The 24,846-nt window shown below is 45.9% G+C and overlaps 9 non-coding genes across 9 annotated transcripts; all 9 read left to right on the top strand.

Annotated features, from left to right (window-relative positions):
- The first annotated feature begins 668 nt into the window (after positions 1 to 668).
- On the top strand, positions 669 to 832 carry LOC135030863 (U1 spliceosomal RNA). Its single transcript, XR_010226792.1, has one exon. It is a non-coding gene; the product is annotated as a U1 spliceosomal RNA (small nuclear RNA).
- Positions 833 to 984: 152 nt separating this feature from the next.
- LOC135030846 (U1 spliceosomal RNA) lies at positions 985 to 1,147 on the top strand. Its single transcript, XR_010226776.1, has one exon. It is a non-coding gene; the product is annotated as a U1 spliceosomal RNA (small nuclear RNA).
- A 19,961-nt stretch (positions 1,148 to 21,108) lies between these two features.
- LOC135030834 (U1 spliceosomal RNA) lies at positions 21,109 to 21,272 on the top strand. Its single transcript, XR_010226765.1, has one exon. It is a non-coding gene; the product is annotated as a U1 spliceosomal RNA (small nuclear RNA).
- Positions 21,273 to 21,424: 152 nt separating this feature from the next.
- On the top strand, positions 21,425 to 21,587 carry LOC135030766 (U1 spliceosomal RNA). The gene has a single exon (XR_010226706.1). It is a non-coding gene; the product is annotated as a U1 spliceosomal RNA (small nuclear RNA).
- A 674-nt stretch (positions 21,588 to 22,261) lies between these two features.
- LOC135030735 (U1 spliceosomal RNA) lies at positions 22,262 to 22,423 on the top strand. Its single transcript, XR_010226677.1, has one exon. It is a non-coding gene; the product is annotated as a U1 spliceosomal RNA (small nuclear RNA).
- A 152-nt stretch (positions 22,424 to 22,575) lies between these two features.
- LOC135030777 (U1 spliceosomal RNA) lies at positions 22,576 to 22,738 on the top strand. Its single transcript, XR_010226716.1, has one exon. It is a non-coding gene; the product is annotated as a U1 spliceosomal RNA (small nuclear RNA).
- Positions 22,739 to 23,410: 672 nt separating this feature from the next.
- LOC135030798 (U1 spliceosomal RNA) lies at positions 23,411 to 23,574 on the top strand. Its single transcript, XR_010226735.1, has one exon. It is a non-coding gene; the product is annotated as a U1 spliceosomal RNA (small nuclear RNA).
- Positions 23,575 to 23,726: 152 nt separating this feature from the next.
- LOC135030825 (U1 spliceosomal RNA) lies at positions 23,727 to 23,889 on the top strand. Its single transcript, XR_010226759.1, has one exon. It is a non-coding gene; the product is annotated as a U1 spliceosomal RNA (small nuclear RNA).
- Positions 23,890 to 24,563: 674 nt separating this feature from the next.
- Positions 24,564 to 24,727, top strand: LOC135030705 (U1 spliceosomal RNA). Its single transcript, XR_010226649.1, has one exon. It is a non-coding gene; the product is annotated as a U1 spliceosomal RNA (small nuclear RNA).
- Positions 24,728 to 24,846: the final 119 nt, after the last annotated feature.

A 24,846-nucleotide genomic window follows, 5' to 3' on the forward strand; every position in this document is an offset into this window, starting at 1 on the left:
TTTGTCTCAGGTCTCTCTCCAGCCTAGTTTGCTGTCTGTTTCCACTTCTCTTTTCTTGAGCTGCTCCCTTCTATGCCCTTGCGCACTATCCTGACTTCTCCCGTCTGCGTACTTTGTGCCTTCCAACGCACAATGCGAACTACAGGTAGTGCTGCAGGGCCCACACCCTTTTAGTTGCCTTACAGAGCAGCTCTGGAGCTGTTACAGTGCCCAGCTGCTGCAAGAAATCAGCTTGAATGCTTCAGGGGCTGGGGCATGGCCAACATGAGCCCCACACCGAAGGAGGGTGGGGGTGTTTAATGCGAACTAGGGGTCATCCAAGCGCCGCAAAAGGCCGCCATGCCCAGCATACCCCTTTTCTCTTTTCATATGCAGATGAGGGTTCCAGCCAACTTTGGCCCACTGCTTGGCTGACATCACCATATGCAAATCCATCTGCTGCAGGCCTTCCCCCAGGAATGCTTGTACTAGTTGTTGCATTTGGTTTGTTGTTTGGGGGTGCTTCAGTATTAGGCAGCCTTCTGCCCTCCCATGTTCATCTGAAAATATGTGTTCTACCTGCAGTTATTGTCCCCAGATGAGAGTTCCCTTGTGCTGCCTCAGTTGAATCTCCTTTACTTGACAGAGATGTGCCTGAGCAGCGGCCCTCCCCAGCCCTATCCCAAATCATACTTATTTTGCATAGGAGATACCATGGTCATGAAGATTGTTCTCCCAGGGTGAGGTTCATACATTGCATTCTGGGTATGCTGACCCCTGTGATTTCCCCAAATGTGGGAAACTCGACTGCATTATTTGTGGTAGTGGGGGACTGTGTTTGTGCTTTCCTCTGGTCAGCTCTGGTAAAAGCCAGATTTCTTTGTCTCAGATCTTCCTCTAGCTTTGTTCTTCTTTCGAGAGTTCTCTTGTGCTGCCTCAGTTGGATCTCCTTCACTTGACAGGGGGGTGCCCGAGCAGCGACCCTCCTCAGCTCTTGCCCAACTCCTGCTTACCTGCCACGTGAGATACTATGATCATGAAGGTGCTTCTCCCAGGGCAAGGCTCACCCATTGCACTCTGGGTGTGCTGCTCCTGTGATTTCTCCAAATGTGGGAAACTTGACTGCATAATTTGTGTTTCCCCTGGTCGGCTCTCGTATAATTCAGATCTCTTTGTCTCAGGTCTCTCTCCAGCCTAGTTTGCTGTCTGTTTCCACTTCTCTTTTCTTGAGCCGCTCCCTTCTATGCCCTTGCGCACTATCCTGACTTCTCCCGTCTGCTTACTTTGTGCCTTCCAACGCACAATGCGAACTACAGGTAGAGCTGCAGGGCCCACACCCTTTTACTTGCCTAAGGGCTGTAACACACTACCCGGTTTTGGCCGGACGGCAATAAGCCGGACAAAAGCTGTCCGGTTTTTTGCCGGCCGGCTGAGCCTTTCACATGCAACAGCTTTTAGCCGGTTTTAATGCTGTGGTTCTAAATTGGGATGAAGTAGGCATGTGCAGCAGCAGCAGCAGCAGCATTTCACAGTGTGTGTGTGACTGAGCAGCATTATCACATGGATCGCAAACGTATTATTGCGTTGTGGTTGTTATATCGTCGCCGACGAGCACAGAGGCATAAGCCTCTTTATTGGGTTTGTCAAAGTCAGAAAAATATCACGATGCACACTGCCATATTTGCACCTCATATGTGTCCCTGCTGCGCATGCGTGCGCTCTCCCGTGCGTGCGCATACTCGCTGTTGCGGGCACCCGCAGGCGCACGGTATGCGCATTTACGGTAGAGTTTGTGTGCGTCTAGCGGGCGACTCGTTCATAACATATTTTAACTATATAATGTATTTTGTAGATAATGGTCCCTTTGATAGAATCTGAAAGTTTGGTTAATTTAGCATGTTCATGGACAGAGAGATCCCTCTTTGTTTGATACGAAGGGTCAGACAGGAGTAATACAGTGGTGTTTAGTATCCATCGGAAGAGTATTTAATTAGCAATATTCCGGTGTTGGTTTGAAACAGATTAATCGCTTGTGCGAATAGTTATGGACATAAGAAGTTTATGTCCATTTACTATTATTTGCACTTACTTATCCATGCGGCGGGAAACCTAGTTTCCCACCCACCTGAGCAGTTGGAAATTGTCACAGCCCACCTGTATGAATCAACCTATGACCTTTTGTTATAATGCGAAGAGGAATTCCTGTGTCCAATGAACAATGAGATTGTAGGGACCATTGAATTGTATTGTGTGTGAGGCATAAATAGACAAGCCGACCACATCCAGCTCTCACTCTTCAACGGTTCTCATTGCTGATAATCGGGAGCTGGATGTCCAGAGGCGCATGCGATCGTTCCCTTTGTGCGTAAGTTTTCTCCGCAATCATATTGTCTTTCTCGTTATTATGGGCCATATCTCTCTCTCTCTCTCTCTTCTCCTTTTTCTCTCATTTTCCCTTAAAACGTAATTGTATTGTATTGTATTTTACTGTGTAGTTATCTGGTTAGTTAGTCTATGTTATATTGTAGTGTATGACTTGTATTGTATTATTCTTTTTTCAAGTATAACATTCATATAAGGCGTTAGACCCTAAGCACGGTATCTGTGTATTTCTTATAGTGTTAAGTATTCTCAGAGCGCTTTTTAGTTAATAAGGTTACACTGTGTTGCATCCACACTCTATCTCTACACCAAGGTTTACTGCATAATACACTGTTTTATGGTATAGTTATAAGGGTTTAACATTGTGAGCGTTTGCGCCGCTGGTGATCTCCTCGTGGTCCTGAGCGTTCGCATCGCTATAGCGAATCATTACGTTAGTCGGCAGCCAATAGCGTGCCTGCCTGTGATCTCTTGGCCGTAAGCGAACGTGACGCTTGAGCGTCTCGACTACGGCTAAGCGATTGTTACGCAACGTGCGTACCCTTACGGTACTCCATACGTCAATAGCGTACAGTGTTCTTAGACCTCTTAAAGGGTTTTAAATAAGATAAATATTTAGCTTTATCAATTGGCGGCTCGTCCGTCCTTCACATATCTCTGCTAGGTAATTTCAGCAGACATTATCCATCAGCAAAGGGCGGGAGATCATATTCCCCGTAGTGCTGTCTGGCTAAGCGTCTGCTTCGCTTAGTAAAGGGTGCTGAAGGAATCCGGAACCGGAGGTAAGAACAAAAGCTAGTGTCTTTTAAAACTGTTTATTTCTGTCTTGCGTACGCACGCACATATCTGCATTTCTTTTTCATTCGTGTATTTTCATATCACTCTCCTGTTTGCCATTTTATAATTGATAAAACGTGCTAAGAGAGATTTGTCGCTATTTCATAGTTAAAGTGTAAAAGTAATATATTAAGGGATAAAGTGTAAAAGCACACACGCAACTCTACCTAAAGGTACAAGGAGAGATTGGTGTGGTGCGTGGTAGACGATCGAGGATCATCTACATTGATAAACGTGTTAGTTGTGTTACGGTGGAGATTTGCTTTGCGTACACGTGTCTCTAACAAAGGGTGAGACTCGCGTACGCAACTCAAAGGCCGACGCACGCAGCGTATATTACGCAAACGGAGCATCCGGGCACGCTCACGTAACTCAAATCACACGGTAGTGTTATTTTAACAGGCGAAAAGGTGGGAACGCGATAAATGGCGCAAGTTTATTTTAGTGTCCGAAATTTAGACTAACAGATCCTTCTCCAAATTCACAACACATCTGGTTTAAAGAAAATTTCTGCGCAGAAATAGAAATAGAAACAAAAGTATATATGTGGTGAGTGAGTGTTTTTGTATATATAAGTTTATACAATTTTCAAGGTTGAACCACAAGAAGTCGAGTTCTCGCAGAGGTACATGCATGTAAGTGTCGTACATGGTGGCGAGGGAGGCATCCCTTGTTAAATATAAAATTTGAGCAGTAGAGTATAGCAGACCAGGAGGTCATACTGTAGCACAGACCAGGAGGTCCAGAACAGACCAGGAGGTCCAGGTACAGCAGACAAAGAAGTCCGCTATAAATAAGAGAAAAGGGCACAACCCAGGGGGTTGGTGCAAAACCCATATAGGCCAATAAAGCTCTGGCTGAAGGAATTCGCAGCCGAAATTTTCGATTCCACTGGTCGCTCAGTACATAAGATTAGTTGCTTATGTGCTGAACGATTGTACCGCACGTAATTGTGTGCATTAGTTAATCTGACCAGTACCATTTGTGTACGCAACCGGTTATAAAACTATTTGTACATTCTGACGTGATTTGTGTAATTTTTTATTTTCTGAAGGGAAGTTCGCTGGTCACTCAGGAATTGTCCAACAACCAACAGTTACTGGAAAGGGTCAATGCTCTGCGGAACACACTCACATGTTCCAGTAAACGAAGGTTCATAGGGGCCCTGGGTCGAGTACGCCAGCACTAGGGCAGTGTGTAGGTCGTATTGGTCGGCGTGGGCGAGTGAGTGGGGTACTCGGTAAACCGCCACCGTCAGCCTATCGTGAACATTTTGGTTATTGTAAGGGTTCGCTGAAGACCCTGATTGAAGGTCAGAGGTGGTGAAAGCAACGCCTGCAAGTTATGGGGGCCAATTGTTCAGGAAGGGGGCGATCAACCTCGGTTCGGGTTGATTCAGTAAACCGACCAGTCGGGTCGGCAAGGTACGTAATGTGTGAAAAATATGGTTCACACACAGAGGTTTTATGTGATGAATGGGAGAGAATGACTGTGCATGACGGGGAGAAATTCCCAAGAGTAGGTAGCTTTAGCCCAGAAGTGTTACAAAATTTAAGGAGGAGGATATGTCTCATTAAATCAACAAAGAGACGAATCCAACATTATGATTATTTGCAGTTATGGCAACAGGAGGGTGAAATACAGAGAGGATTGGCTCTGGCGGCGGGATCTAATCCTGTCAAGAAATTGATAGCCACGGCCCCGCCGCCACCATACATATCGGGAGAGAAATTGGTTGCGGAGAATGACGCATTAGGGTGTAACAAACAAACACTTAGCAACTGCGTAAATGTTAATAAGTTAACCAATGCAAGTACTAACCCGTGCAAGTTGTACCCTGTTTTGAACTTTCCCCAGGAGTGTGATCAAGAGGACGAATCGGCAACAATATCAGCGCTCTCTCTAGCAGCCACCATATCAGAAACAACAGTAGGCACGGCCCAACCCTTAAGATTAGTAACAAAGGCCCCTAGCGGAGGGACAGGTGAGGTCGTATCTACGGGTAAGTACGGCACCATACACTATGCTGAAACCATTTCACCACAGGCTGTAGAATCTACACAGAATGATGTTAGTAGACTTAATCCTGTTAGGGTAATAGCAGTGCCAAATGGGAAAACTGACACAACAGGAATCACTCCTGTTAGGAACATTGCCATGTACAGCCCATTTTCCCGAATGGAATTAAGAACCATAGTGTCCGAATTCCCTGACCCTAGGAAAGATTTAGTTGCCTGCCAGAAATACATCAGAGACCTAGGGAACACTTTAGAGCCCAATAACAAAGACTGGCAGATATTGCTGAGGGCATGTTTACCCTCCAATGTCGACGCAGCTCAATTTTTAGCTGACTGTGGATTGGATCAGGATGTACCTCTTACAGATGTGTACAACAAAGATAATGTAAAAAGAATAAATTTACAATTAAAGGAGTATTTTTCAGCAGTAGTTAAATGGAACAAGATTTTCTCCATTAAACAGAAAGAGTCAGAAACTGCTGCAGACTATTTTCACAGGGCATTACTAGATATGGCAAAATACACAGGTATAGAGGACATTAAAACAAACATAAACCATCGAGAAGTAGCAGTATCTGTACTGATGGATGGTTTAAAAGAGACATTAAAGACAAGGGTACAGACCACGCAACCATGTTGGCGAGGTCTGTCGGTGGCTACTTTGAGAGAGGCAGCTGTGGATCACGATCGGAATATCACCAGACACAGGGAATCACAAGGTGATAAGTTAATGGCCGTAAGTATACAGGCCCTGACCACAAGGCAGCCTTTGTATAAATCACCAAACCCTGTGGGTAAGTCAAATGTGGTAACTTGTTTTTCTTGTCATAGACAGGGACACATGGCACGAGACTGTAGAGCAGGCATTCCCAACCACGGTCCTCAAGGCACACTAACAGTGCATGTTTTAGTGATATCCAGGCCTCAGCACAGGTGACTTAATTAGTAGCTCAGTTATTTTGATTTAACCATCTGTGCTGCAGCCTGGATATCACTAAAACCTGCACTGTTGGTGTGCCTTGAGGAGCGTGGTTGGGAATGCCTGCTGTAGAGTGAAACATTCACAAAACTCATATCAACCCCCTAGACAACGACACGACACACGACATTGGGAGCAGGGTCCGCAGAAACGGAGTTATGAGCCACATGCAGGGGAAACAAAAAGATACCCCCCGAACAGAGACTGGCAAGCCTCTGGTAGTTCCCATTTAACCCCTTCACAAGTAGTTGCTGCCAGCGGGATTCAGGGAGGTCACCATACCCAATAGGGGTGTGGCCATACCTGTAATCTGCAGCCAGTAAAATTGATTGCAAGTCTTGGGAGTGATCCCGAAATTGCAATTAATGTAGCTGGTAAAACATTAAACTTCCTTGTAGATACGGGGGCGGCCAAATCAGTGATAAATTCGACAGTGGGCATGAGAACCACTGGTAAGACAATTCCAGCCATGGGAGTAACGGGAGTAGTCCAGCACTACCCTGTTAGCAAACCAGCCGAGATCACAGTAGGGCCTTTACATACCAAGCATTCCTTTTTGCTGGCTGCATCGGCACCGACTAATCTCCTGGGAAGAGACTTATTGTGTAAAATGGGGTGCGTCATTTATTGTACTCCTGAAGGTGTATTCTTGGACATACCTGAGAATCACGCTCAGGAAGTGCGAGACATGTTAGACTCCCCATCAAAATTAATGTCACATACCATTATGACAAATAGGACTCCATCCCAAGTAGAAGAAATGACATCCCAGATACCAGAGTCACTGTGGACTAAAGACGGACAAGACACTGGATTGATGGCAAACGTAGCTCCAGTAGTTGTGCAAGTAAAAGATGGTAGGATAGCTCCAAAAATCCCACAGTACCCTCTGAAGCCAGAGGTGGAGTTAGGAGTTTACCCAGTAATAGAGCGCTTGCTACAACAGGGCATCCTGGTAAGAACGTCCAGCACTGCCAACAGTCCCATCTTCCCTGTTAAAAAGAGTGGGGGGAGGGGTTACAGGCTAGTGCAGGATCTAAGGGGGATTAACAAAATAGTTGAGAGTCAGTTCCCCGTAGTGCCAAATCCAGCTGTCATCCTTATGCAAATCCCTCCCACTGCGAAATTTTTCATTGTTATTGACCTCTGCTCCGCTTTCTTTTCGGTACCTCTGCACCCTGACAGCCAGTATTTGTTTGCATTTACATACAGAGGAGTCCAATACACATGGACCCGATTACCACAAGGTTTCATAGACAGTCCAAGTATATTTTCCCAGGCTTTGCATGATTGTTTACAGTCTTTCCAACCAGAGAGTGGATCAGTATTAATACAGTACGTGGATGATCTACTACTGTGTTCTGATTCATTGGAAGCATCCCTGAAGGATACGAAACAGCTCCTGTTTCATCTTTCAGACACTGGACACAAGGTTTCCAAAGACAAGTTGCAATTATGCCAAACTAAGGTAAAGTATTTGGGACACTGTCTAACACAAGGACTGAGACACCTGACCGCTGATAGAATTCAAGCAATTAGAGACATGACTCTGCCACAAACCCAGCAACAGATCAGAACGTTTTTAGGAATGTGTGGGTATTGCCGTAACTGGATCCCAGGATTTTCCATTCTAGCATTACCTTTGCAGGAGATGGTTTCCTCAAACAAGCCTGATCGGATTTCGCATACAGACGAGTCTGAGATGGCATTTGAGAGACTTAAACAGTGCCTAACGCAGGCACCAGCATTAGGTATGCCAGACTATGGGAAACCCTTTGAGCTGTACGGAACAGAAAGCGCTGGTTGCGCAGCAGGCGTCCTAACCCAAAAGCACGGTGATGCCAGCAGACCAGTAGCATACTACAGCGCTCAGCTAGACACGGTAGCGCGATCCCTCCCCACATGCTTGCGAAGCGTTGCTGCGATAGCATTGCTAGTAACGAAAAGCGAAGATGTAGTGCTATGTCACAACCTCACAATTCATACACCACATGCAGTGTCAGCCTTGCTAAATTCTGCCCAAACCAGGCACGTCTCATCAGCGCGGTTTACAAGATGGGAATTGGCACTAATGGCCCCCGTAAACATCACCATAAGGAGATGCAGTGCATTAAATCCTGCAACATATCTCCCAGGTGTGCCTGGACAGGCACAAAGGGTGGAGGATGAGAGTGGTGGGGAAGGAGAATTTAATACAAAGGAGGACACACATGATTGTATGGAATATTTGACCCAAAATTTTACCGCAAGGCCTGACATCAGTGACAACCCACTGGAAGATGTAGATCTAACTTTCTACACGGACGGTAGTTGTCACAGACAGTCAGACTCGGGAGACTTGTGTACTGGATACGCAGTCGTAGATGACCAAGGCACCATAGAAGCGGAACCGCTAGGCCCACCTCACTCAGCCCAGGTTGCTGAACTGGTCGCCCTAACCAGAGCATGTGAATTGGCTAAGGGCAAATCAGCCAATATCTACACCGACTCTAGATACGCATTCGGGGTAGTCCATGATTTCGGAGCCCTATGGCGCCTCAGAAACTTCATGACGGCAGCTGGTACACCGGTAGCGCATGCAGCTCACATCAAAAGGCTTCTAACAGCGATACAGGAACCCGACAGAGTGGCTGTTATCAAGTGTAAAGCACACACATATAGCCAAGACCCAGTATCACTTGGTAACAGCCGAGCAGACGAAGCTGCTAAATTAGCAGCTGGTACCCCCAGACAGACAGACACCACACAACTGATGGTATTTAATACCATCAACACACAGAAGTTGTGTGAGATGCAAAATTTGTGTTCCACACAGGAAAAGGCAGTCTGGAAGGCAAAGGGATATGGCCAGGAGTCCTCAGGACTCTGGACAGATGGACAAGGTAAACCGGTGGCCCCCAGAGCATATCTTCCATGTTTAGCTGAGGCAGCTCACGGGCTGACTCATCTGGGCAAGGAAGGAATGTGCAAGTTGGTAAGAGCATATTGGTGCGCCCCAGGATTTTCATCTCATGCAAGTAAGAGAGCAATGTCATGCCTTACCTGTCTGAGAAAGAATATCGGAAAGGCAATACCAACAGAACCATCTCATATCCCACCTACAGGCGGTCCTTTTCAGGTAATACAGATTGACTTTATTCAATTACCCCCTTGTCGAAATTCGAAATATGTACTTGTTTGTATAGATGTATTCTCAAATTGGGTCGAAGCATTTTCTGCGGCCACAAATACCGCTATGTTTACTGCTAAGAAAATTGTGCAGGAATTTGTATGTAGATATGGTATCCCTAGAATAATCGAAAGTGATAGGGGTACCCATTTTACAGGTGATGTCTTTCAAGGAATGTGTAAGTTGATGGGAATTGATAGCAAGCTGCACACTCCATACCGTCCACAGGCGAGTGCGAAGGTGGAAAGAGTGAACAGCACTATTAAAAATAAACTGAGCAAAGTTATGGCAGAGACAGGATTGACATGGCCAGAAGCTTTACCCATTGTACTGTACAGCATCAGAACCACTCCCAGGTCCCCTCTTAATCTGTCTCCCTTTGAAATCTTGTTTGGTCGACAACCGCATGTTATGATTAACCCTCAGGATGATTTGAAGTGTAACAATGAAGTGACTGTAAAGTACCTGGTTAACATGAGTAAACAGCTAAGGAATCAAAATGATAATTTGAAGTTAGTGATTCCTGATTTGCCAGATAGTAATTGTCATGACATTGAACCTGGGGATTATGTAATGATACGAAATTTTCTACGCTCAGGTTGCCTTATTGACAGATGGGAAGGACCATACCAGGTCTTATTGACTAGCACTACAGCATTGAAAGTTGCCGAGAGAGAGACTTGGGTTCATTTGTCCCATTGTAAGAAGGTTGCTGATCCAGAGAGGTCCCGTGATAAGGAACAGACGGTAGAGGAAGTTGTATCACTGGAGTGTCTGTTCCAGGAGGACTGAGGCGGCACCTGAGCATCGAGAATCACAAGATCAAAAGCAGTTGTCGATTCCCTGTTCCCTTTTATTGTTTTTCTCCACTTCCCATCCCCTCTCCCTCAAATTATTTTTCCCCCTTCTCATTCTTCTTCGTTTCCTCCTAAGATGGACTTGCCTCAAGAGACTGTGATCCGGATTTTCCTGTTGACCATGATGTTGACCAGAGCAGTCTGTTCCGGCGAGAGTACCATGGAGGTCGAGAGAGGTTCTGGAATGGGTTCTGATGACAGAGATGGAGGCGTAGTTTTCCAAGAACAACTTAACCAACAAGTAAAGGCGAGTATCAGAAAACGATCCGATAGCATTGACAATAGAAGGAATTGTGAAGGATTGTTAGCTGAAGAAAACTGTATCTGTAGGCTCTGTGACAATGTAGTTGAGGATGGGTGCATCAAGAAATGCCAATCCAGTTTTAATATCCACATGGACCGGCATCCCTTGAGTGACTATCACTCCTTAGTGGGTAGTGTGTTAAATCAAACAGATTGTTGGGTATGCTCTCAAGTACCTCAAGGTCATAGCAAATCAGGACTAGTACCATTTCCTTTAACGGTAGGGGAGGTACTTGAGCTAAAGGGTGGGAGACCGGTGGATAGGAGGTTTAATATCTCCAGTCCTCCTAGTTTGAAGCTCCACCAATATCATGTGGATAGATCCCTAATATGTTTTAACATTACCAATCCCCGAAAGCCGGGAAATTGGGAAGTGTCATGGAGTAACCAAACCATGACCCTTTCATATAGGGCAGATAGAATGCCTACAGATACAGAGCTTATACGCCACATAGCCAGTAGAGAAAAGTCTTTCCGATATAGGTATACCCTAGGAAATAGGATTACGAGAGTTGGAGAGGTATCACCAGGATACTGTGCACATATCGTACAAACTGGTACGTGTACTAGACAGATGGGAGAATTAGGGTTAGGAGATTTCACATGGAAGATGTGTAATATGGTTATGTCCTACTCCGTCCCATATGTTCTCCCCGATGATGCATATTTCATATGCGGGAGGAAGGCGTATAAGTGGCTTGCCCCAAACTCTGAAGGATTGTGTTATATTGGAAAAGTACTGCCTGAAGTAATGACTGTATCACATGCCAAAATGAAAGATATTCACCGTGGTGCCCAAACTCCTTATACTCATACTCATTATGAGCACGTAGTTAAACGGCACCTGATAGAAAGAACAGAGCATCCGGCCTCTGACATGATCCATGAATCCACCGGGATTCAGTTTCTAATCGCGTTAGATATCACTCGCACCGCTAGAGGAGTGCTGAACTATAGATACATCTCTGCGCTTGCAAATTTGTTAGATAATATCACAGAAATGTATGATGACACGTTTAGGTATACTGGAAGAGAACTTCAAGCTTATAAAACAGAACTAGTTCAGCATAGAATGGTTCTCAATTATCTCACAGCAGTAACAGGTGGATATTGTGTCACACTGGCAACGCAGTACGGCGTGAAATGTTGCACATATATTACAAATAGTACCGAGGACCCGGTCGAGGTCATAGACCAAAAGATGGACGACATTCTCCAATTAAAATGGGAATTCCGCAGGAGACACAATCTCACCCTTGCTGCTGTGAGTAATGAGCTGACTAGTTGGGTGTCATGGTTGAACCCGCAAAATTGGTTCTCTGGTTTAGGAGAATGGGCTCAAGGAGTCATAATGGATGTAGGGAAGTTTCTCCTATGTATCTTAGGTGTTGTCATAACGATTGGTTTGATATTTAGATGCGGTCAGGCTTTAATGAAGTGCAAACGTAGTACCAGGGTAATGAGTCTAAGGAGTGAGGAAATTGTAATTCCAATGGATTTGATTTATGACCCAACTGTAGAAACAATGATGTGATGAAAATGCGATTATACGGTCCGTTTCTTTCACCTGTTTTTCCGGTTTCTCCAAGGTAAAAAGACCTACGTTTGACGAGGAATTTGATGATCCTGTATACAGACAACTGGTGGATTAAAGAAGAAGTTTTGACAACCTTATACACAGAGATTTGATGAACTATGCCATAGACCCCCAGTTTCCCTAGAAATTTTAAAATTACGCTAGCCCAACACTTTTTGTAAGTCTATGGACATTGACAAAGCTTTTTGCCCACGCCTTTTGGCAAAAGCACAAAGAAGACTGCATTCAACAGACACCGAACAAGACTTCAACCGACAAATGTTCATTAACCTGACATAGAATACCACTGCATTTACCATAATTATGTCTTATCTTCATCTCTACAACCTTCAGGTAATGACACACATAGTCGATAGGGAATACAGGCACAGATACCAGCAATCACATATCCCCCCCATTCATGTATCATCAACTAAAATGTGCTCCCCATTTTGTTGCAACCAAAAGCCGAAGAGAGCTCGGTAAAGTTTGACAGCCCATCCACAGACCCGTACCACGGGATAAGAAGGAATTCAAATGTATACTTCGCAATACCTCGTAGCTTGATTTAAAACACGTACGGCACGATGATACATGACCCCCCAAAACACGGATTCATACACACATGCTTCTGCTATCTCACTAGGTCATACCCTTTTCTCACCTCCTCCTCTCCTCCCCTACCCAACCATAGAAATATTTACACATGACATATATTTTTCTCTTTTTGAAATGTTTTAGGAAGTGGCAGTTATTGCTGACTGCCAAAGGGTGGACTGTCAAAGTCAGAAAAATATCACGATGCACACTGCCATATTTGCACCTCATATGTGTCCCTGCTGCGCATGCGTGCGCTCTCCCGTGCGTGCGCATACTCGCTGTTGCGGGCACCCGCAGGCGCACGGTATGCGCATTTACGGTAGAGTTCGTGTGCGTCTAGCGGGCGACTCGTTCATAACATATTTTAACTATATAATGTATTTTGTAGATAATGGTCCCTTTGATAGAATCTGAAAGTTTGGTTAATGTAGCATGTTCATGGACAGAGAGAACCCTCTTTGTTTGATACGAAGGGTCAGACAGGAGTAATACAGTGGTGTTTAGTATCCATCGGAAGAGTATTTAATTAGCAATATTCCGGTGTTGGTTTGAAACAGATTAATCGCTCGTGCGAATAGTTATGGACATAAGAAGTTTATGTCCATTTACTATTATTTGCACTTACTTATCCATGCGGCGGGAAACCTAGTTTCCCACCCACCTGAGCAGTTGGAAATTGTCACAGCCCACCTGTATGAATCAACCTATGACCTTTTGTTATAATGCGAAGAGGAATTCCTGTGTCCAATGAACAATGAGATTGTAGGGACCATTGAATTGTATTGTGTGTGAGGCATAAATAGACAAGCCGACCACATCCAGCTCTCACTCTTCAACGGTTCTCATTGCTGATAATCGGGAGCTGGATGTCCAGAGGCGCATGCGATCGTTCCCTTTGTGCGTAAGTTTTCTCCGCAATCATATTGTCTTTCTCGTTATTATGGGCCATATCTCTCTCTCTCTCTCTTCTCCTTTTTCTCTCATTTTCCCTTAAAACGTAATTGTATTGTATTGTATTTTACTGTGTAGTTATCTGGTTAGTTAGTCTATGTTATATTGTAGTGTATGACTTGTATTGTATTATTCTTTTTTCAAGTATAACATTCATATAAGGCGTTAGACCCTAAGCACGGTATCTGTGTATTTCTTATAGTGTTAAGTATTCTCAGAGCGCTTTTTAGTTAATAAGGTTACACTGTGTTGCATCCACACTCTATCTCTACACCAAGGTTTACTGCATAATACACTGTTTTATGGTATAGTTATAAGGGTTTAACATTGTGAGCGTTTGCGCCGCTGGTGATCTCCTCGTGGTCCCGAGCGTTCGCATCGCTATAGCGAATCATTACGTTAGTCGGCAGCCAATAGCGTGCCTGCCTGTGATCTCTTGGCCGTAAGCGAACGTGACGCTTGAGCGTCTCGACTACGGCTAAGCGATTGTTACGCAACGTGCGTACCCTTACGGTACTCCATACGTCAATAGCGTACAGTGTTCTTAGACCTCTTAAAGGGTTTTAAATAAGATAAATATTTAGCTTTATCAGGTTCACCCAATAAACTTAAGAAGAGATGAACTGAATACATTCAACTCACTATTTGAAGACCTAAGAGCAGATGAGAATAAATTCTTCAATTATTTCCGCATGTCCTTGTCATCTTTTGACGAATTACATATGCGGCTGAGAGCCCATATTCAACATGAGAACACTACAATGCAAAATTGTATTCCACCTGTTCAAATGTTAGCAGTTACACTGAGGTAAGTAAATCAAAGACATTTGAAAGTACAATGTTTTTATTTCACACTGAAAATGGACATATTTAAAGTATGAGCAATATTTGCAATTAACTTATATCCAAAACATTAGGTAACAAATGTAACAAACAGCCAACGGTGGAAATTAAATTGCATGTGTTATGCACCATGTGTGTGATTTGTAACAAATTTGGTTGAATCAGGGCTAGATTGGTATTTATAATGGGTGCAGTGATGAAAAGTCCACGGAACTGTATGAACCAGAAGACGGTGCAGGGGATGGAGTTTGAGAGGGACAACTTTGAGGGCTATTTATTGGAGGCATGTTTCCAAAATGTGGGTACAATTGAGATGTTAGCGGAGGTTGGGCTTGTTGCATAGGATTTTGGCCATAAGGTTGTTGTAGAGGCATTGCTTGCAATAGTGTTTGGTGCATTGGCATAGACTGATAAGGCAGGGGCGAAGGCTGCAAGGATCTCCGCTTCTGCTGATTTATATTAGAAATCAGTTGAAGAACCCCCATTTGGAACTGTAATATTTCATCTTCGTCTAATTTCTCTAAAGCAGGCATGATCCCCTGAAAGAAAGATATATGACGATTTGGCTTTTCAGGTTCCAGAGCCTTTAGCAGTTTTAATTCTACTTCATCTGGCTTACGGCGGCGTGTTTGTGGTCGAAAAACCACCATGTGTGGCACTGGCTGCTGGTGTTAGTAGAGTCTCTGTTGTATTTTTGGGCTCATTTTCAGGAACTGAGTTTTCCCTCACAGCATCTTCAACTGGGTTATCTGGTATGACATCCTCCAGAGTGAATTTTCTTCAGTATCCCGACACACATACAATTTTTTTAAGAATTGCATCTGGTCATGAAACACATATTTCCTATGCTTCACTGCCCCAGCTCCAGATCTCTTGCTTTCTTCGATTTTTTTGAAAGACTTTGCAAAGGAGTCTCGAATATTGCTCCATCTTCTCATGACTTCTTTACCTAGAACAATATCATTCAATAACAATATAAATGTTTTACATTTTGTAATGTTTACCAAAGACCTACTGACCAATTACTCATAGTTTGCATTTGTTCTTTTCAGATATCTGGCAAGTGGGTGCACTTTTACTGATCTACACTATAGTTATCGAATTGGAATTTCAACTGTAAATCAGATAATTAAAGAAGTTTGCCGAGCCATTTGGTCAGTCATGCAATCAGAATGCCTACCTACACCTACAAAAGAACACTGGCAATCGATAGCAGCTGATTTTGAGAAAAACGCAAACTTCCCACATTGCATAGGGGCATTAGATGGCAAACATATCCGACTAATTTGTCCATCCAGCAGCGGCTCAATGTACTTCAATTACAAAGATTACTATTCTGTAGTGTTAATGGCCATTGCAGACTCCAAATACCGCTTTGTCTACGTGAATATAGGAAGTTTTGGTAAAGACTGCGACTCTGCTATCTGGAAAAGATCTAGTCTGTGGAGGTCAATTATAACAAACACACACCAACTTCCAGACGAGAAATGTCTACCAGGAACAGAAAGTCCTAAAGTGCCATATGTGTTTGTGGGTGACGAAGCATTTGCACTTCATAAGCATCTACTCCGACCTTATGGTGGGCCAAACCTGACGCAAGACAAAAGAATTTTTAACTACCGCCTGAGTCGAGCCCGTAGATATGTGGAATGCTCATTTGGCATTCTAACTAATAAGTGGAGAATTTTCCATAGACCAATTAATGTCAATCCCGATTTTGCCGTTGACATTGTCAAGACTTGTATAATTCTCCATAATTTTGTTAGGGCTAGAGATGGGTTTCAGATTGAGGACACTACATCAATAACAGGCTTGGAAGATTGGCAACGTGAACCCACAGCACGAGGAGGCATGACCGCAAACAACGTCAGACAAATATTTGCCAAATACTTTGTAACAGACATTGGAGCTGTGTCCTGGCAAATGTCAAAAATCTGACTGTAGTCATTTTCATTAAACTGTGCTAAAAATGTAAACACAACAGGAGATTTATGGTCAGCTGGGCCCCAGTCGTGTTTCGCACAGTCCTCCCGCACCTTGTTTGATGACGTTCACCTGTCACATCAATGACCCGTGGTGCTCCCCAGTTTTGGTTTTGGTTATGCACAATGTCAGCAACAAGTGATATGTGTGCAAACTGAGTATTGCATATATACCTTATATACCCGCAAAGTCACTGTTCTACATGTGCGTTTTTTTATGCACAATTTGTGCGCACCTTAAAATTGTTTAAGTTGCCATACTAATGTCGCTCATCTGTGTTGTGCTTTTGTTTAATAAATCACGAAGATGTTGCGTTGTGCACCTAAACGTAGATGTGCTGCCTCATGTTACTTTGTGAATAAATTCCTTTGTGTTCCCAAAAGCCTCTGAGTGCCATCACTTCTACAATTGATCACTTTTCAAGCCTAGTACATGCTGGACCAGGCCAGGATATCAGGGTAACTTGCGTGCATCTGAGTACCGAACTACCTGTAAGTGTGTGTATGTATGTATATATATATATATATATATATATATATATATATATACACACACACACAACGAAGTCTGGTGCCACTAAAGGGTCTGCACAGTTAGTCCGACAGACAGTAGATCTTGTAGATCAACGTTTCCATTTCATGTCTAAATCGGCCTCAGTTTCACATCCTGATGACGATTTAGTCATTAAATCAAAACGTTGATTTACAAGATCCACTGTCTGTTGTACTAACTGCAGAGACCCTTGAGTGGCACCCGAGTTCGTAGTGTATTTGTGAGGTATCTTACCTGGGTGAGCACCTGGCCGGTACGGACTTTAGTGGGAGTAACGGTGGATGTACATTGTGTGTGTGTGTGTGTATGTGTGTGTCAGTGCCGTAACTAGGCATTTTAGCGCTGTGTGCAAGAAACGATAGTGGCGCCCCCCCCAATGTAAGATAGGGGCAGTGCACGCCTAACGTGCGCAAAAAATTTATAGGGGCGTGGCTTAAAGGGGAAGGGTGCGTGGCCACAAAATAATAGCAATTCATACTACGGTGCACAGTAATCTACATTATTCAAATTTCGCTGCACAGTAGCGCCCCTTTTATACATTACAATAGACAGCGTCCCCCTTTTTACACATTACAGCAGCCAGTCCCCCTTTTTACACATTGCGGCAGCCAGTCCCCCTTTTTACACATTGCGGCAGCCAGGCCCCCTTTTTACACATTGCGGCATCCAGGCCCCCTTTTTACACATTGCGGCAGCCAGTCCCCATTTTTACACATTGCGGCAGACGGGACCCCTTTTTACACATTGCGGCAGACGGTGACCAAGAGAGAGAGAGAGAGAGAGAGAGAGAATATACTTACTTTCTCCCCGCTGACAGGCTCCTCGTGCAGCTTCCTCTCGGTGCAGGCTGTGTGAGATGAGAAGGAGGAGGAAAGAGGGGGAGCAGGGAGCCGCAGCAGCGCTATTTGATTGGTAGTAAGCGCCGCTGCAGCATCCCCCTCTCCTCCTGTATTGGTTGCCTGGCGCTGCTGTGGATGCTGGGAAACCGCATCCCAGCATCCTTAGCAGCGCCGGGTAGCCAATACAGGAGGAGAGGGGGATGCTGCAGCGGCGCTTACTACCAATCAAATAGCGCTGCTGCGGCTCACTGCTCCCCCTCCTTCCTCCTCCTTCTCTCCGCTGCCCGGCGCTGGTCCTCTTCTCCCTACACAGCGGGGCGCACGGCGCAGACTTCGGCGGCATGTAATGAGTCAATTTGACTCATTACATGCCGCTGGCCGTTGCGCCCTCAGGGCAACTGCGCTGTGTGCCAAGCCCCCTTGGCACACACGTAGTTACGGCCCTGGTGTGTGTGTATATATATATATATATATATATATATATATATGTAGGATGCGGTCAAGATACCGCCGACGGAATCCCAACTGCCACAATCCCAACATATTCTCCCTCCGTGGGTGTCCAGGACACCCATAGAGGGAGAATATAATAGTGTGCCGAGCGTAGCGAGGCACCGTGCCCGCAGTGTGGCGAGCGAAGCTAGCCCGCAAGGGGCTGCGTTCCGCTCGCCACCCCTGTCGGCATTGTGTTGTTGGGATTCCGGCGTCGGTAAGTCATCAGCGGCATTGTAATGAGTCACTACAAGCCGCCTGTGTGCGTGTGCTGCCGCCGGAGAGGAGCAGCTCCGGGGGCAGGGGAGGAGTAGGGGGACTCTGGAGCTGCAGCAGCGCAGTGTAATTGTTGGTGGCGCTGCTGCAGTTGTCCCTCTCCTTCTGCATTGTCTGGACGCCGCCGCTGTGAATGCTGGGATGCGCCTCCCTCATCCCAGCATTCACAGCGGCGGCGGCCAGCCAATGCGGAAGGAGAGGGACAGCTGCATGTGACGCTGCCACCAATTACATAGCGCTGCTATTTGTCTGTCTATCTATCTATCTTCTATCTATCTATCTATCTATCTATCTATCTATCTATCTATCTATCTATCTATCTCTCTCTCTCTCCTGTTTACCTAATGTATGAAAGGTGGACTGGCTGCCGTAATGTGGAAAAAGGGAAATCCTGTGTGCCAGAATGTGTGAAAAGGGGGACTGGCTGCCGTAATGTGCTTAAACAGGGATTGTCTTCCGTAATGTGTAAAAGGGGGGACTCTAGGGGTCATTACAAGTTGTTCGATCGCTAGGAAATTTTTGCAGCGCTGTGATCATGTTAAAACTTGGCCAAACTGTGCATGCATATGCACTGCAATGCGCAGGCGCGTCCTACGGGTACAAAGAGGATCGGTGCTGGCCGATAGATTTTACGAAGAATCCATTCGCACAGTCGATCGCAAGGTGATTGCCAGGAAGAGGGTGTTTATGGTTGGCAACTGTCCGTTTTCTGGGAGTGTTTGCAAAAACGCAGGCGTGTCCAAGCGTTTGCAAGGCGGGTGTCTGACGTCAATTCCACGACCAAAAAGACTAAAGTGATCGCAGTGGCTGAGTAAGTCCAGAGCTACTCAGAAACTGCAAAAACTGTTTTGGGGCCACTCAGCTGCAAAGGCGTTCCCACACTTGCCAAGTGAAAATACACTCCCCCATAGGCGGCGACTCTATGATCGCAGCGCACCCAAAAGTTGCTAGTGAGCGATCAAATCCGAATGACCCCCCTCTGTCTGCCGTAATGTGTAAAAAGGGGAATCTATCAGCCGTACTGTGTAAAAGGGGCTCTACCTGGTGTAGTGGCGCTACTGTGCGGTGTAATTTAAATAATAGAGACTACTGTGCACCGTAGTATGAATTGGGATTCTTTTGTGGCCACACACCTTCCCCATGAAGCCATGACCCTATATTTTTTGGAACGGCTGCGGCGCACACTGCCCTTATATTACATAAGTGTGGGGGCCGCTGATGCTGTTTTTTGCACACAGCGCTAAAATGTCTAGTTACGGCACTGGTGCACAGTTGCTTGACACAGAAAACTACAACAAAAAAGTATTCCCAGTTTGGCCCAATAGAAAGTTGATTAGAAAAATGTACTGAGTCCGAAAAGAACACAAACACACACATATACATAGACATATATATATATATAAATGACACAACTGTATTATAAATCGAAACAATAAATCAAATACTAACCAAACAGTTCTTTATCATTCTCAGCAAGCTCATTGAAATCAGCTTTCAAATCACAGCAAAGCTCGTGCCAAGCCTTTCTGGTGGCATTTCTGTCTTTATAAACTTCAAGAGTTTTATCCCACAAAACTGGTCTGATTTCTACCAAGGAAATCAGTCTCTCAGTGTCAATATCTAGCTCTGCCATTTTCTCCAAACTACGCCTGCAGTGAGTGCACTGATGTGGGCGGGTTGTAGTGTTTTTATCAATAAACCATGTGATGTATGGGTGAGGAAACACATCGTTCCCGGCGAATAGCTGTTGTGTGTGTAAGCACTCATTGACAGTGCTTATACACTGAATCAGACAGACGGCAGGAGCACGGGCCGGCAGCCGGACTATTCAGTGGTGAGTCCCGGCTGTTACCCGGCAGCTGGGCCGGCACCGTGCCGTGTGTAAGGACACATTGCGCTGCATGTGTCTTTACATCACGGCAGCAGTTAAAAGCCGGCCGTGTGTTTGCCGGGCGGCGACAGCCGCCTCGTGTGTTTTAGCACTTACAGAGCAGCTCTGGAGCTGTTACAGTGCCCAGCTGCTGCAAGAAATAAGCTTGAATGCTTAAGGGGCTGGGGCATAGCCAACATGAGCCCTACACCGAAGGAGGGTGGAGGTGTTTAATGCGAACTAGGGGTCATCCAAGCGCCGCAAAAGGCCGCCATGCCCTGCACGCCCCTTTTCTCTTTTCATATGCAGACGAGGGTTGAAGCCAACTTTGACCCACTGCTTGGATGACATCACCATATGCAAATCCATCTGCTGCAGGCCTTCCCCCAGGAATGCTTGCACTAGTTGTTGCATTTGGTTTGTTGTTTGGGGGTGCTTCAGTATTAGGCAGCCTTCTGCCCTCCCATGTTCATCTGAAAATATGTGTTCTCCCTGCAGTTGTTGTCCCCAGATGAGAGTTCCCTTGTGCTGCCTCAGTTGAATCTCCTTTACTTGACAGAGATGTGCCTGAGCAGCGGCCCTCCCCAGCCCTATCCCTAATCATACTTATTTTGCATAGGAGATACCATGGTCATGAAGGTTGTTCTCCCAGGGTGAGGTTCATTCATTGCATTCTGGGTATGCTGACCCCTGTGATTTCCCCAAATGTGGGAAACTCGACTGCATTATTTGTGGTAGTGGGGGACTGTGTTTGTGCTTTCCTCTAGTCAGCTCTGGTAAAAGTCAGATTTCTTTGTCTCAGATCTTCCTCTAGCCTTGTTCTTCTTTCGAGAGTTCCCTTGTGCTGCCTCAGTTGGATCTCCTTCACTTGACAGGGGGGTGCCCGAGCAGCGACCCTCCCCAGCTCTAGCCCAACTCCTACTTACCTGCCAGGTGAGATACTATGATCATGAAGGTGCTTCTCCCAGGGCAAGGCTCACCCATTGCACTCTGGGTGTGTTGCTCCTGCGATTTCCCCAAATGTGGGAAACTTGACTGCATAATTTGTGTTTCCCCTGGTCGGCTCTCGTATAATTCAGATCTCTTTGTCTCAGGTCTCTCTCCAGCCTAGTTTGCTGTCTGTTTCCACTTCTTTTTTTTTGAGCCACTCCCTTCTATACCCTTGTGCACTATCCTGACTTCTCCTCCTGTCTGCTTACTTTGTGCCTTCCAATGCACAATGCAAACTACAGGCAGTGCTGCAGGGCCCACACCCTTTTACTTGCCTTACAGAGCAGCTCTGGAGCTGTTACAGTGCCAAGCTGCTGCAAGAAATCAGCTTGAATGCTTCAGGGGCTGGGGCATTGCCAACATGAGCCCCACACCGAAGGAGGGTGGGGGTGTTTAATGCGAACTAAGGGTCATCCAAGCGCCGCAAAAGACCGCCATGCCCTGCATACCCCTATTCTCTTTTCATATGCAGATGAGGGTTCCCGCCAACTTTGGCCCACTGCTTGGATGACATCACTGTATGCAAATCCGTCTTCTGCAGACCTTCCCCCTGGAATGCTTGTACTAGTTGTTGCATTTGGTTTGTTGTTTGGGGGTGCTTCAGTATTAGGCAGCCTTCTGCCCTCCCATGTTCATTTGAAAATATGTGTTCTCCCTGCAGTTGTTGTCCCCAGATGAGAGTTCCCTTGTGCTGCCTCAGTTGAATCTCCTTTACTTGACAGAGATATGCCTGAGCAGCGGCCCTCCCCAGCCCTATCCCAAATCATACTTATTTTGCATAGGATATACCATGGTCATGAAGATTGTTCTCCCAGGGTGAGGTTCATTCATTGCATTCTGGGTATGCTGACCCCTGTGATTTCCCCAAATGTGGGAAACTCGACTGCATTATTTGTGGTAGTGGGGGACTGTTTGTGCTTTCCTCTGGTCAGCTCTGGTAACAGTCAGATTTCTTTGTCTCAGATCCTCCTCTAGCCTTGTTCTTCTTTCGAGAGTTCCCTTGTGCTGCCTCAGTTGGATCTCCTTCACTTGACAGGGGGGTGCCCGAGCAGCGACCCTCCCCAGCTCTAGCGCAACTCCTACTTACCTGCCAGGTGAGATACTATGATCATGAAGGTGCTTCTCCCAGGGCAAGGCTCACCCATTGCACTCTGGGTGTGCTGCTCCTGTGATTTCCCCAAATGTGGGACACTTGACTGCATAATTTGTGTTTCCCCTGGTCGGCTTTCATTTAATTCAGATCTCTTTGTCTCAGGTCTCTCTCCAGCCTAGTTTGCTGTCTGTTTCCACTTCTTTTTTTTTGAGCCCCTCCCTTCTATACCCTTGTGCACTATCCTGACTTCTCCTCATGTCTGTTTACTTTGTGCCTTCCAACGGACAATGCGAACTACAGGTAGTGCTGCAGGGCCCACACCCTTTTACTTGCCTTACAGAGCAGCTCTGGAGCTGTTACAGTGCCAAGCTGCTGCAAGAAATCAGCTTGAATGCTTCAAGGGCTGGGGCATTGCCAACATGAGCCCCACACCGAAGGAGGGTGGAGGTGTTTAATGCGAACTAGGGGTCATCCAAGCCGCAAAAGGCCGCCATGCCCTGCATACCCCTTTTCTCTTTTCAGATGCAGACGAGGGTTGAAGCCAACTTTGACCCACTGCTTGGATGACATCACCATATGCAAATCCATCTGCTGCAGGCCTTCCCCCAGGAATGCTTGCACTAGTTGTTGCATTTGGTTTGTTGTTTGGGGGTGCTTCAGTATTAGGCAGCCTTCTGCCCTCCCATGTTCATCTGAAAATATGTGTTCTCCCTGCAGTTGTTGTCCCCAGATGAGAGTTCCCTTGTGCTGCCTCAGTTGAATCTCCTTTACTTGACAGAGATGTGCCTGAGCAGCGGCCCTCCCCAGCCCTATCCCAAATCATACTTATTTTGCAAAGGAGATACCATGGTCATGAAGATTGTTCTCCCAGGGTGAGGTTCATTCATTGCATTCTGGGTATGCTGACCCCTGTGATTTCCCCAAATGTGGGAAACTCGACTGCATTATTTGTGGTAGTGGGGGACTGTGTTTGTGCTTTCCTCTGGTCACCTCTGGTAAAAGTCAGATTTCTTTGTCTCAGATCTTCCTCTAGCCTTGTTCCTCTTTTGAGAGTTCCCTTGTGCTGCCTCAGTTGGATCTCCTTCACTTGACAGGGGGGTGCTTGAGCAGCGACCATCCCCAGCTCTAGCCCAACTCCTACTTACCTGCCAGGTAAGATACTATGATCATGAAGGTGCTTCTCCCAGGGCAAGGCTCACCCATTGCACTCTGGGTGTGCTGCTCCTGTGATTTCCCCAAATGTGGGACACTTGACTGCATAATTTGTGTTTCCCCTGGTCGGCTTTCATTTAATTCAGATCTCTTTGTCTCAGGTCTCTCTCCAGCCTAGTTTGCTGTCTGTTTCCACTTCTTTTTTTTTGAGCCCCTCCCTTCTATACCCTTGTGCACTATCCTGACTTCTCCTCCTATCTGCTTACTTTGTGCCTTCCAACGGACAATGCGAACTACAGGTAGTGCTGCCGGGCCCACACCCTTTTACTTGCCTTACAGAGCAGCTCTGGAGCTGTTACAGTGCCAAGCTGCTGCAAGAAATCAGCTTGAATGCTTCAAGGGCTGGGGCATTGCCAACATGAGCCCCACACCGAAGGAGGGTGGAGGTGTTTAATGCGAACTAGGGGTCATCCAAGCGCCGCAAAAGGCTGCTATGCCCTGCACGCCCCTTTTCTCTTTTCATATGCAGACGAGGGTTGAAGCCAACTTTGACCCACTGCTTGGATGACATCACCATATGCAAATCCATCTGCTGCAGGCCTTCCCCCAGGAATGCTTGCACTAGTTCTTGCATTTGGTTTGTTGTTTGGGGGTGCTTCAGTATTAGGCAGCCTTCTGCCCTCCCATGTTCATCTGAAAATATGTGTTCTCCCTGCAGTTGTTGTCCCCAGATGAGAGTTCCCTTGTGCTGCCTCAGTTGAATCTCCTTTACTTGACAGAGATGTGCCTGAGCAGCGGCCCTCCCCAGCCCTATCCCAAATCATACTTATTTTGCATAGGAGATACCATGGTCATGAAGATTGTTCTCCCAGGGTGAGGTTCATTCATTGCATTCTGGGTATGCTGACCCCTGTCATTTCCCCAAATGTGGGAAACTCTACTGCATTATTTGTGGTAGTGGGGGACTGTGTTTGTGCTTTCCTCTGGTCACCTCTGGTAAAAGTCAGATTTCTTTGTCTCAGATCTTCCTCTAGCCTTGTTCCTCTTTCGAGAGTTCCCTTGTGCTGCCTCAGTTGGATCTCCTTCACTTGACAGGGGGGTGCTT

This window comes from Pseudophryne corroboree, unplaced genomic scaffold, assembly GCF_028390025.1.
Source record: "Pseudophryne corroboree isolate aPseCor3 unplaced genomic scaffold, aPseCor3.hap2 scaffold_505, whole genome shotgun sequence".
Classification (NCBI taxonomy): domain Eukaryota; kingdom Metazoa; phylum Chordata; class Amphibia; order Anura; family Myobatrachidae; genus Pseudophryne; species Pseudophryne corroboree.